The sequence below is a fragment of the Clupea harengus genome, chromosome 11, assembly GCF_900700415.2.
Source record: "Clupea harengus chromosome 11, Ch_v2.0.2, whole genome shotgun sequence".
NCBI lineage: Eukaryota > Metazoa > Chordata > Actinopteri > Clupeiformes > Clupeidae > Clupea > Clupea harengus.
In genome coordinates this window covers 7,832,165-7,844,676 of record NC_045162.1, presented here as the reverse complement: position 1 = coordinate 7,844,676, position 12,512 = coordinate 7,832,165, and positions in this window count along the sequence as shown.

Sequence of the window (12,512 nt, the reverse complement as noted above, 5' to 3'; positions counted from 1 at the left end):
TTTGAAAAGTTGGCAGCTCTGCGTGTCTCACATCAAAAGCGTGCGAGTAGGCAACCCTGGCCAAATTTGTTGTCAATGCTAGCCTGTTTCCGACACAGTGCCTGCAGTAATGATGTGCCCTCATGAATAGCTGTTTGCGTATTTCATCTGGCAGATTTAAGCACACACACGCAGAGGGTAATGTCACTGACAAAATTGACCCGTCATCACAGTGATAAGGGCTGTTCACCATAAATATAGATATCAGTCGCTGTATTAAAATCACGTTCTTCTTCAAACTCAAGAGGTTCGGAACCCTATCATGAAATGTGTATGAAAGTGTGTGGGGGTCGTTATCAACCGTCTGTTTGCAGCTGTGAGGAAGTAGGCTACTATAGTATAATTCACAAAGCACCTGTTGTACGTGCAAACCTCACCTAACAAGACTATACGTGAACTTAAAACAATGACATTGAGGTTTGAAATACAAAAAACAAACAAAAAATTTTGTGCAATTTTACCTCATAGACCAAACCACTCAAAAGGGCTTTCCACACATCACACTAATAAACAAGGCACTGGTTGATTATTTGTTTTATTAATCATTATTATAAGGCAACTCTGGACAGTGCAGACTTTGACAAGAAGACAAAAAATAAACAAAAAATGAGAAGTTGCATACATTTTTAGCACTGTTCCCTGTTGTAGCAGTCTTTCTGTATGCAAAGTATTGGTGAAGCTAGAACACCTCAGCACCCAACAAATCTGAAATCAGTCCTCTGAGCCATGTGTTGATTTACCTCAGTCACATGATCTCCACTCCTGACCTTCTTAGGCCATAGTTCCAGTTTCCCGCTCATCCTTCGGGCCAATGAGCAAAGCATAGTCATGCCACCAAAGGTAAACCTGCAGGGCATCACCTGCAACAATCTATGAACTTTTTTTATACAAATATGATACAATTCACCTTTGACAAAATGTCCACATTCTTTTTTTTTTTTTTTTTAAAGGAGGAAAACATGCCCAAGAAGAAAGGACAGGATATTAGGTAGCAAGTGCCGCATCCCTCTAAAATAGCTTTGATCTAGTTTAATTTATTTCATTATTGAAGAGACACAAACGGACCACCACCACTGCTCAATTTCCATACTATAAACAGCAGCATGTGAAACCCCCATAAACTGTAAAAATATACACACATACAAGAGGCACTCCCTCACACACACTCACACACACTCATCTCTCTTCTACCAAGGCATTATATAGTTTCATTTCATGGTCCAACAATTTGAGCATTAGTTGAGAAGCTGCCCGCCAGACCGCCATCTTTGGTTTCAGTAGTCTGGGCTGTCTGCTAAGACACAGACTTTTGTATGCAGTACATGTAAATGACATAAACAAACAAACAAACGAACAAAAACTAACACTCCAGCTGGAGGAGATTAAGGGCCAAAAGGTCGCTTGAGAAGAGGCAGGGGCATGAAGAACACACAAGAGTTAAGACAAAGAAAGTGGATAACCCTGAAGGCTCGTGTCCTCTACACCCCAAAGCCCTATGCTACACAAGCACTGCTGAATGTGCTACCGCCTGCTCTTCACAGTGCCAAGACCATTTCACAAAGTCACTGCCATCTCAGTTGACTAGATAATCGTGGTGACTAAATCCGAGACTAAAAACTGCCATTACGGATGCTGGCCTCACACTTATCCAGATAAACAAGTCATCCTGCTTTGTGAAATGGCCCCTTGATCTTAACCCAAACTGATCCTTGGGTGACTTACTTCTTTATTCCTTTTTAATGCTCAAACCATTCATTTTCCCCCTCTTTCTGAACAGGATTTAGTGATTTTTTTCCCATTCAGTCATGGCTACAATATGTAAGAGAACTCCCCATAGTGACTAATGAACTGTACTCTCTATGCTAAACAAGACGTCACCCATGAGTTCACCTTTGTGGCTTCATATCAGATATATACGATAGCTAGTTACTTGGGTTCGATTAGGGTATGCCCATCTATCAGGTCCAAACGGGCCTCGAGTTACTGCAATTGAAATGTGCACTTGAAACATCACAAGGGCACGACAGTGGTGAGGGCGCAATCAACATTTGACTATCCAAAGCATGACCACACTCATCTTGCATAAAGCACTGTGCAGCCCTTAGGGCTGGGATCAAGGAAACAGAGATCAAAATGGGAAGAATATCAAATCAGCACCTGATATGACATGAAATGTAAATAGCCATCACCCCCCCCTTCTAGGAAAACAAGAAAAAACTTTAACCACTGTAAATATTGAATACGCAAATACATACATACGCATGCTCACAAACACACACCCACACTGTTTTAAGCACACAGAGGACAAGACCAAGATGATGCTTTTGCAATTATGCTAAGTGTTTGGTCCACATGGCTCGATGTGAAGATAACATGAAATGGGGAGACCACACAGAGTTAAGATTAAAGAAAAAGGTAATTTATTAACTGCTTAAATGAAAATACTCACAAAAAGTCAGTAAATGGGCGGCAAGAGAAAGTAAAGCTCAATGTAGTGCAGATCAGCATAGTGTATGTGTAGTGGTAAAATGGCAAAAGAGGGAGCTGTGGAACAAAGGTCTTGCAGCCGTGGGTAAGCAAAGAAGAGCCGACCCCATATCAGGAACTCCTTTTAAATGTCCCGCCAATCATCTGCCATCTAGCCACCTTTGCCAGACAAGACGGCTCCCCCTGTAGACCGGAGGGAGAGGGACAGCCCAAAGTCATAGTACAACCAAGGTTTTAGTGAGACAGAACCAGCAAGGCCAAGCCGGGCATGACATAAGGCACCAGGTTAAAACAAAGTCCAAATTTGTCTCCTTGCGGACATGACCCACTTGTCACTTGTTTTAGTAACATAGGTCCATTCCTGTGTCCATTACAGGTTTCCCAACAATGGCAACACCTGCTATGTGAACACCACCTTGCAGGGTCTCCTAGGCCTAAACTCAGCAGTGACATCATGGCCTAAATGCACTGCTGGGAGAGTGACTCTTCCGCATCGCTTTTGAGGTAATGAGAAGCACCTCTGAGCTATTTAAATCACCATCAGTGTGATACCTGAAAGGGATGTAGGTCCAAAGCTTTCCCTTTGTCAGTGTTAAATATGGGTTCCCTCAGTTTCCCTCTAAATCGCAGTCTTTTAATCTGTAGGAATATGGCAGACCTACAACTGTCAAGGCAGAACACCAGGAGCGCCAAGAAAAAGGGGCAGATCCTTAATAAAATACAGAAGTGTATTTCCACCATCTGCCCCAATTTCAGTGGGGACTATCAGCAGGTAAGACACACTGAGATCTGTTATAACAGTGGCTATTAGGACACACTGAGATCTGTTATAACAGTGGCTATTAAGACACTGACAAACTGGAACCTGAGGTGTACTAAACTCTTTTGTGCTTAAAAAAAATTTGCTCACTTCCACAAGACTTTAGCTTAAATGTTCACTCCAAGATCCTGTCTGCATGTTGCTTTGTCTGATGTCCACCTCAGGACGACCACAAATTCCTCGTGTTCTGCCTTCTCCAAATAAAAGTGCCCTGTAGCCCAATCTGGAATTCCAGCTCCTCTCTGTGCACACCTGCCGCAGGTAAGACCTTCCACACAATGAATGACTGTCCACATCCAATGTCTAAAATCTAGAGACTTGCAGAACCTACAAGGCATTTTTTAAGTACAAGAGTGTGGCGTGTGTTTTTGTCACATTGAAGTTGTGGACAAAGTGTGCGGTCAAGGGAAGACTACAACCACCTCTCCATCCCAAACAAACAGGGTGATGATTGGGAACAGGTGAGGGAAAAAACAGGAAGTTGCAGAGGGCAGGTGGGGGCAGAGTTTCAGGACAAAGACAGAAAACACATGGCCTGACAAAACAAACACAAGAAGTACATGACAAAATAAACAAACAGGGGAAAGCACATGTCGGTAACAAGGAAACACAAAACAAAGACAGAGCAGGATCCTGACAGAGCCATACTCACATCAGAATAAACATACAGGAACAATCAAACAAATTATAGTCTTAGATAATGTCTGCCTCGTCAGCCGTGAGCAAGATGGATGCAAAGACCAGCTTGTTCATCCGCAAATGGCTAGGGCTCCCAAGGGGCCACTTATCGGCCAGCCTGTATGGAAAGAACACACTTCAGCTTCCCCTGAAATCTACCATAGGTTACAGTCAGGAGAAGGCAAGGCTGGTGATGGAGCTGAGGGACTCTACAGATGAGACAGTGAGGGACATGGAAGCCCGGGTGTTGACTGGGAGGAAGTGGAGGGCCGAGGAGGAGGTGCAGAAGGCAGTGGGCAGGCTACAGCACCAGGAGATGGTGGGCAGAGTCCAGACGGGTGCGCTGGCCTTGGGTGGGGAGATCCGCCTATTCTGTGGTCCAGAGCTAGCAGGAAGGAGAGGAAGGATCTTGTTGTCTCGGAGGTGACAAAGATGGCAGAGGAAGAGTACAGGGTCAAGGCAGTGGCGCAGGGGCGGCAGGGACGCTGGACCACGTGGGAGGGGGTTGCGGGTCGGGTGGTGAGCTGGGCAGACTTCTGGAAACTGCCACAGGCTCGACTCAGTTTCCTCATCAGGGCAACCTACGACACTCTGCCCTCCCCCCGAACCCTCCAACAATGGCTGGGCACGAAGCAGGCCTGTGACCTCTGTGGGACCATCAATGCTTCCCTACAACACACTGTCAGGATGCAAGACCGCACTATCCCAGGGCAGGTATGGATGGCGGCACGAGGGACTGTGCCAGATGTGGTGCTGTGGGCCAAGATGGAGAGATCTGCGCTGCTTGTGGAGCTGACGTGCCATGGGAGGAGGGGATGGAGGGAGCCCACGAAAGCAAGAGGGCAAAGTACTCTGACCTGGTTGCGGAGTGCAGGGAGAGTGGTTGGAGTACACGACTCTTTCCAGTGGAGGTTGGCACGAGGGGGTTTGTGGGAAGCTCAATGACTCGCCTACTTAAAGAGCTAGGGCTGAGGGGCAAGGAGCTACACAAAGCCACCAGAGAGCTGTCTGAGGAAGCAGAGAAGGCAAGTTTTTGGCTTTGGTTAAGGAGGCGGGACAAGGCATGGGGAGCGAGCAACTCCTGAGAAAGGCTAGCTGCGGGGGGTGACTGGGAGTCCCTGTTCACTGCCCCGCCACCAGGAGATGTTCCGGGATAAGGGGCGAAACATCTGTGAAATCTGTGAATATCAAGCTGCTTGGAGATGTTCTTATAGCCTTTACCTTTAACATGCTTGTCTATAATTTTCTTTCTAATCTCCTGAGACAACTCTCTCCTTGGCTTTCTGTGGTCCATGTTCAGCATGGTACACACCATGATACCAAACAGCACAGTGACTACTTTTCACCCTTTAAATAAAAATAAGCAGACTGACTGATTACAGGTTTGAAGACACCTGTAATGCTAATTAGAGGACACACTTTAGTTTAACATGTCCCTATGGTCAAATCATTTTCAATCTTTTCTAGGGGTACCATCATTTTTGTCCAGGCCAGTTTCATTATTATTATTTTTTATTATTATTCTGTTGAACCACAATTAAAAAGCAATGTCTGATTTTCATTAGTTAATTTTCAGTACATTTTTATTTATTATTACTTTTGTCAGTTTCAAGTTATTTCAGTGACTATTGCGGGTTTTTCTTTCTTTAATGGAAGGGTACCAACAATTTTGTCCACGTCTGTATGTGGAGAGGTATATCACTACTCTACATCCTGGGTATTTGGGTGAGAAACAAAAATGTGCTTTCCTGATTACGAGACGTCCTTCTTTTGTACACAGTAGTGTTGCAGTAGAGGGAGATAAAGGAGTCGGCTGAATGGCGTGGTGAGTAGATTGGAGTGTGCTGTTAACTGGGTGAACATGTATTGCTCCTTTGAGATTCTTTTGAACTTTAGTTACAAGATTGAACTGCGAGAACTGAAGTTACCCTTTCCAGCTAGTTTCACAGCCTCTTTGAGTAGAGAGGCTAGGAATCTCTGCTGTGGTTACTTACACTCATTAGCTATTTCATTGCGGTGATGAACATATAGAATCCAACCAATCCAGGTTTTCTCTGTGTCTCTCCTGAAGGAGAGACTGGGGATTTTGTTTTATGACTGCCGCCCCATGGTCTCCTGAACATTGCCCCATGACGTCATGGAAGAAGTCGACTGCTGGGCAAGCCACCCTTTCGTTGGTGACTACACCCTGTTCTACTGAGGTAATGACGTCCACCTCTGAATTACTCACACTAAGGTCACTCATGACATGTTGTTTGAAAGGGATGTGACTCCAGAGCTGTTTAGTATGTCAACAGTTAGAGGCCTTTCTACTAATAAACTTATAGATCACTCATTCTTTGCCCTGTCTGTAGGAGCCTGAACATCAACCAGAAACATCAGTTCAGAGGCACACAGCTGCAGCCAGGAGGTACATTTCCACCAGGTGTCTAGTGATTTAGTCATTTACATTTTGGGCAAATCACCGTTATCCAAAAGTACCATAGTGGTTAGCAGAGCTATTTTTCCCACAGGCTACAAGAGGTGACATGTTTCGTTTTCTCTGTCTAGGATGCCGTGAACAGATGGATTGCAAGCATCTGTTCATCAGTTATACATTTACATTTACATTTAGTCATTTAGCAGACGCTTTTGTCCAAAGCGACGTACAAGGGAGAGAATATTCAAGCTACGAGCAATAGAACCTGGTGTAACAATAAATAAATACTACTTTACATAAGAAATATAACAAAATGAAATAAAAAAGAAAGAAAGAAGTGCAGAAATGTAACTGCTGTAATTGCAAGTTACGCACTAGTCGAAGTGCCAGTTAGGACAGGAAGTGCTCTCTGAAGAGTTGGGTCTTCAAGAGCTTCTTAAAGGTAGAGAGGGACGCCCCTGCTCTGGTAGTGCTGGGTAGTTCATTCCACCAACGTGGAACTACAAATGAGAATAGTCTGGACTGCCGTACTTGCACAGACGGCACTGCCAAACGACGCTCACTAGAAGAGCGCAGCATCCTGGGTGTAACATTTGCCCTTACAAGAGCATTTAGGTAGGTGGGAGCAGAACCATCAAGCACTCTGTAGGCAAGCATAAGTGACTTGAACTTAATGCGAGCAGCTACAGGCAGCCAGTGGAGGTCAATAAGAAGCGGGGTGACGTGTGCCCTCTTCGGTTGGTTGAACACCAGACGCGCCGCCGCGTTCTGGATCATTTGTAGTGGTTTCACCACGCAAGCCGGCAGGCCCGTTAGGAGGGCGTTGCAGTAATCAAGGCGGGAATTCACCAAGGTTTGCACCAGCAGCTGGGTGGCATACTGGGTTAGGTACGGCCTGATTTTGCGGATGTTGAATAGCGCAAAGCGGCAGGACCTAGAGACAGAGGCAATGTGGTCCGTGAAAGTCAGTCGGTCATCAATAATGACCCCGAGGTTTCTTGCTGTTTTGGATGGAACAAGAGACAAGGAGTCAATATTGATGCTGATGTTGTGGTGGATGGCCTGTTTGGCTGGAAAGACCATCAGTTCCGTTTTGGCCAGGTTCAGCTGAAGGTGGTGGTTTTTCATCCATGTGGATATATCAGCAAGACAGTCCGAGATCCGCGCCGAGACAGTGGTGTCCTCAGGAGGGAAAGACAGAAACAGTTGAGTATCATCGGCATAGCAATGATAGGAAAAACCATGCGAGCGGATGATAGGGCCCAGCGAAGTGGTGTAAATGGCAAAGAGAAGTGGTCCCATCACCGAGCCTTGGGGCACCCCTGTGGTTATCCAGTTATCCATGACGGTGATCCATGCTGGAAGATAGCCTGGCTCACATCATCAATGCTCACAGACACTTAAAAATATGAGCACTATCAACCATTAAATATAATGAAGAATTCAATACCTCTCAAATTTGTCATCGGTGTCAGACAGCCAATTTGTGTTTGCAACTGCAACACCTCTTATCTGAGACATCAAAATGCATCATTTTAGCTTTCGATGACAAGTGACTATAATGCAATGCTTTTGGATTTGGTTTTGAGATTTACATATACATTTATTTCTTAAAAGTGATTATCCTACCATGATTTAAATTAAGCTTTTCTGGGTAGGGCTGAGAAATAGCCAGTGTGAGCATTGACTGATAACTACCCTGATGATGTTATTGATGGCCTGGTGTTGTCTAACCCTAGACTGAAGTGGAAGAGATTTTAAATGCTTTTTCTTCAGTATTTTATCTCTGTCCACTTTGAATTAATTGATAACTAATCAAACCGAGAATCACTTTGACCGTTAACTTAGGCCAGGAAGCTTGCCCTGCCCTTGCTGGTCAACCTAATGGAGGCTGTGTTGAATGACATAGCTATACTGTGGTTACAATGCTATGCTGTCGATAGCCACTAGATGAAACTATGTGTATTGGTTGACATTGTGTATTAAGTGCATTAAGAAGGAACAGCACTTTAAAAATCAAAAAGAAAAACTGAAAGCTATTGTATTTCTGTGCTCAGTTTGCTTGAACTTTGTTAAGCTCAAGCAGCAGCATCTTGAATGAGGTGTTGCTGATGACCTGAGACTCATATCTGCACCTGATTCATTTGTGGGAGCAATTTTTTACCATTTGAACAAGCCCCACGACTCGAGAGAGCACGCTTCACAGAAACATACAGTTCACTGGATGTAGTCATTAGGACAGTGTATGCGGATATTAAAATAACTTATTTGAACTAATTATGAAATAAGAACTACTAGTGGTGTTACATGATAATTCATATACAACTTCATCAGCAAAATTGGCAACAGTGGTGACACCTTTGAGCTCAGTACAAAGGTATTCAATACGAAGGAAAATCACCCAGTGTTATCTACTTGAATTGTAAAGTATATTTAAACAGAGCCACTCAACCAAATCTCCTGTCGACCTGTTACTTTTACCTGTGTTTCAGTTACACCATACAATCCACTTGTTTTGGAAGTATACATCAGGTACTGGAAATAATTTGTAACAAAGACATCAAAGAAAGTTTTATAGGCCTAGGGTGGTTGGAGGTCACCAATGAAAGGTCTGGAGATAAGACCAGTGATGTATAATAAAAATGTAGATTAGATAGATAAGCCTCATTGTTTAGTCTTATGCTCCGCTTAAATATAAACATAGAAAGTTTAAAGCACACTGGGTTCCTGGGACTATTAGTTAGTTCTAGGATCATGGCTTCTGAAGGAAAACCCCACACTTATCAAATCACCGTAGCCTCACAGTTCTATCAAGACGACGAGATTGGGGACGGGGTGGGTTGATGTGGTGGGTAGAGTCTTGGTAGTTTCGGTATGAGACCAACGGCAAAGAAGTGAAACAGCTTGGCAACCGTGCTGGCTAGCTTCTCCAGTTTCTCTAAGAAATCCAACGGTGTTTGACTGAATGTGTGGGAGAACGATGGTGGAGTGAGAATGAGACATTACCTGGTGTGCATCAACAGGCCAAAGTGTGTCATCTGATTTTCAGAATCAGAATCAGAATCAGGTTTTATTGGCCAAGTAAGTTTGCACAAACAAGGAATTTGACTTGGTAAAGTGGCTCTCAGTGTGCTTACACAAAATATACATTACACGACAATACAAAACAAACAGTGCAACGGTCTAAGAAGTTTAAGAAAATATATACAAGGCGGAATGGCTATATACAGTAGCTGTGAAATGTTACACAACAATAGTGCAAAGAAGAAGTTACCAACTGTCAAGGCCAACCTGGCGTGAAAATCGGGTCAGCCCCAGTTCTAGAGAACACGCCTCACTGTTGTGTGCAACCTTATAATTACAGTTCTGAGCTGACTGTCCAAAAAAGAGTGGAACCCTGAGATAAGCCAGGGCTCTGCTGACTTATCGTTACTAAGGCAACCAAAACATGGGAGCAATGACATCCTTTCTGCTCACTTTTACACTCTAAATTCCTGCACAATTAGAACAGTAATATATTCAGTATACCTTACTTCACAGAAACATATAGTTCACTGGATGTAGTCATTAGGACAGTCTATGCGGATATTAAAATAACTTATTTGAACTAATTATGAAAAAAAAGAACTACTAGTGGTGTTACATGATAATTCATTTACAAATTCATCAGCAAAATTGTGAGGCCTGTTCACAGTCAGGGGTAATAACTGGTTGTACCTTTGAGCTCAGTACAAAGGTATTCACGAAGGGAAATCACCCAGTGTTATCTAATTGAATTGTAAAGTATATTTAAACAGAACCACTCAACCAAATCTCCTGTCTGTCTGTTACTTTTACCTGTGTTTCAGTACAAAATAAAATAATAATAACAATTAAGACCTTTGTCAGGTTTTTAATGGCACACACGACACACTGAAACACACACACGTGCATATATGGAGGCGACACAGGACACACACACACGCAGGTAGGCCTGAGGTCGCGGTGAATTTATTTTCTGCTTTTTCCCATCCTGGACCGTCCTTCCTCAAGGACCCCCCAGGAGCAGTGGCCAGCTTTGCAGCGCCCGGGGACCAAGTGAAGTGAACTGTCCATCTTTGGTCAGGGATGGACATGAGTTCTGTTATTTTGCATGTTTTTACTGTTGGGGTTCTTAGTGGAGGAAACCCCTTGTGAACACGGGGAGAACATGCAAACCTGAGCACTGTGCACTCTGGGGAGGACCTGCCCCCCAGAGCCAACAGCGCCCCATGCGGGAATCGAACCCATGACCTTCTTGCTGTGAGGCAGCAGTGCAAGCAGTGCAAGCAACTGAGCCACCGTGCCTCTCAAAGCATACAATCCACTTGTTTTTGTAAGGATACATCAGTTACTGAAAATAATTTGCTACAAAGACATCAAAGAAAGTTTTATAATAGCTCCACTGAGGCCTAGGGTGGTTGGAGGTCACCAATGAAAGGTCAGGAGATAAGACCAGTGATGTACAATACAAATGTAGATTAGACACATAAAGAAAGTCTCACATCAAAAGCGTGTGAGTAGGCAACCCTGGCTTGTCAATGCTAGCCTGTTTCCGACACAGTGCCTGCAGTAATGATGTGCCCTCATAAATAGCTGTTTGCGTATTTCATCTGGCAGATTTAAGCACACACACGCAGAGGTAATATTACTGACAAAATTGACCCGTCATCACAGTGATAAGGGCTGTTTTATTTTGACCATAAATATAGATATCAGTCGCTGTATGAAAATCACTTTCTTCTTCAAACTCAAGAGGTTCGGAACCCTATCATGACACCGCTAGTCCTACACTGAGTTAAGCTATAGGCTGGGAATGGCAGACTACCGGAACCCTCAGCTGCGGAATTCCCAAATTCCTGTTCAGGCAAGCCTGCGTGATCGGAAATGTGTTTGAAAAGTGTGTGGGGTGGTTATCAACCGTCTGTTTGCAGCTGTGAAGTACTGTAGTATAATTCACAAAGCACCTGTTGTACGTGCAAATCTCACCTAACAAGACTATAACTGAACTTATAACAATGACATTCTTTCTCAGACAGTGTTCAACATAGAGGTCCTACTTTGAAATACAAAGGGCTTTCCACACATCACACTAATAAACAAGGCACTGGTTGATTATTTGTTTTATTAATCATTATTATAAGGCAACTCTGGACAGTGCAGACTTTGACAAGAAGACAAAAAATAAACAAAAAATGAGAAGTTGCATTTTCCTGCATACATTTTTAGCACTGTTCCCCTACAACCTCTCTTTCGGTGAGGCTCAACAGATCACAGACAGACTGACTGCTACTAATGCAACTCAATGAGCACCTATTGAGATGCTGGACAACTGCAAAATTCTGTTTTCACACACTACAAATGGCCAAGAGTATGTTAGGATATAAATTGTGGTTGATGCATCCGATCCCCCAAAAGTGCTTAAAAACTGCAGTCTATATTCATAAGAAACAATGTCGCATCCAGCCATGTCCTGCATAGTTTGGCCCTTCTTTTCCATCAGATATATACATAGTAAGCAGTCTTTCTGTATGCAAAGTATGGGTGAAGCTAGAACACCTCAGCACCCAACCAATCTGAAATCAGTCCTCTGAGTCGTGTGTTGATTTACCTCAGGTCACATGATCTCCACTCCCGACCTTCTTAGGCCATAGTTCCAGTTTCCCGCTCATCCTTCGGGCCAATGAGCAAAGCATAGTCATGCCACCAGAGGTAAACCTGCAGGGCATCACCTGCAACAATCTATGAACTTTTTTTATACAAATATGATACAATTCACCTTTGACAAAATGTCCACATTCTTTTTCTTTTCTTTTTTTTTTAAAGGAGGAAAACAGGCCCAAGAAGAAAGGACAGGATATTAGGTACATAGCAAGGGCCACATCCCTCTAAAATAGCTTTGATCTAGTTTCTTTTATGAAGAGACATAAACGGACCACCACCACTGCTCAATTTCCATACTGTAAACAGCAGCATGTGAAACCCCTATAAACTGTAAAAATATACACACATACAAGAGGCACTCCCTCACACACACTCACACACACTCAT